Source organism: Montipora capricornis, chromosome 3 (assembly GCF_036669925.1).
Source record: "Montipora capricornis isolate CH-2021 chromosome 3, ASM3666992v2, whole genome shotgun sequence".
Taxonomy (NCBI): Eukaryota; Metazoa; Cnidaria; class Anthozoa; order Scleractinia; family Acroporidae; genus Montipora; species Montipora capricornis.
In genome coordinates, this window is record NC_090885.1 from 44,880,095 (window position 1) to 44,881,203 (window position 1,109).

The window sequence follows — 1,109 nt, forward strand, 5'->3', positions numbered from 1 at the left end:
TAACTGACAAATAACATGTCGTTAATCTGGATCCGAAATTAAGCAAACCTCGAGTTGTAAAGGGTCCTCACTTGTCATTTATCTACGACCATTTCTTTGAGGTAATCTCTATGGTGACTCATGCTTATGGTTAAGTGGTCCTCTTGTCCGATGATGTTTAAGTGTCTTGTGCTCTTCACGTGTTCAAAATAACACTTCAGAAAAAGATGCCCACACGTAGTTACAATGTTTATGAAAACAACTATTAAACCTTCCGATGGCTTCCAGTCTTAAAAGGGAAAAGTCCCAATTCAAAGGATGTTAAATCTACAGGACGCCACGAAAGACCTCTTTGATGAGCAATTTTAACACCACAAAATGAGACACTGTTTTCATTAGTAGTTAGTAAAAATCAAGCCTTTCCCTGCATCAATGATGCTTGAGGGGTTAGCAAAAAACTGATATTGGAAAGAAAAGAAAGCATTGTATCAATTACAGCTTATAGATTAACCCTTCAGGTAACTATGAGGATTTAACATTGATGAAAACCATGCAAATGTCTCCATTTGCTACAATAATTACCGGTATTCATTCTTAAGTATATTATTTTAAAGAAGAAAATGGATAAAAACCTCATTTCTTTAGAGGCGAGATTTCACTTTATTACCTTAAGAGTTTGTAAGCACACTGAACACTTTTAAAATTGATATCGGTATCATTAACATCACCATTTACACAAAATATTTTATTTGCTTCCTTCCTTTCAAGAACTTTATTTTTTCATACTAATGCAATTATTAACTTTTTTACCCTCTAATAGGCTTGTTCTGTGACAAACACTGAATAAAATCTTGACTTAAAAGCCTATGAGTACAAAGATATTGCTGTTTTGATTAAGTCAGTGTCCCTGAAATCAAAAGGGGGACCCCACATTCCAAAATATGAATGAACTTGAGCTTTCAACAAATTAAATAACACACATCAAATTTTCAACCTTGGTTAATGCATTTCTTGCGCTCTGATTGGTTTACTTAATCTCAGTTACCAGCTCATATACCTTAGTTTGACCTTTATGGCAAATGATTGCGCTAAGCATTGCTAAGCAAAAAATTTTTTCGCTGGAAAGCGAA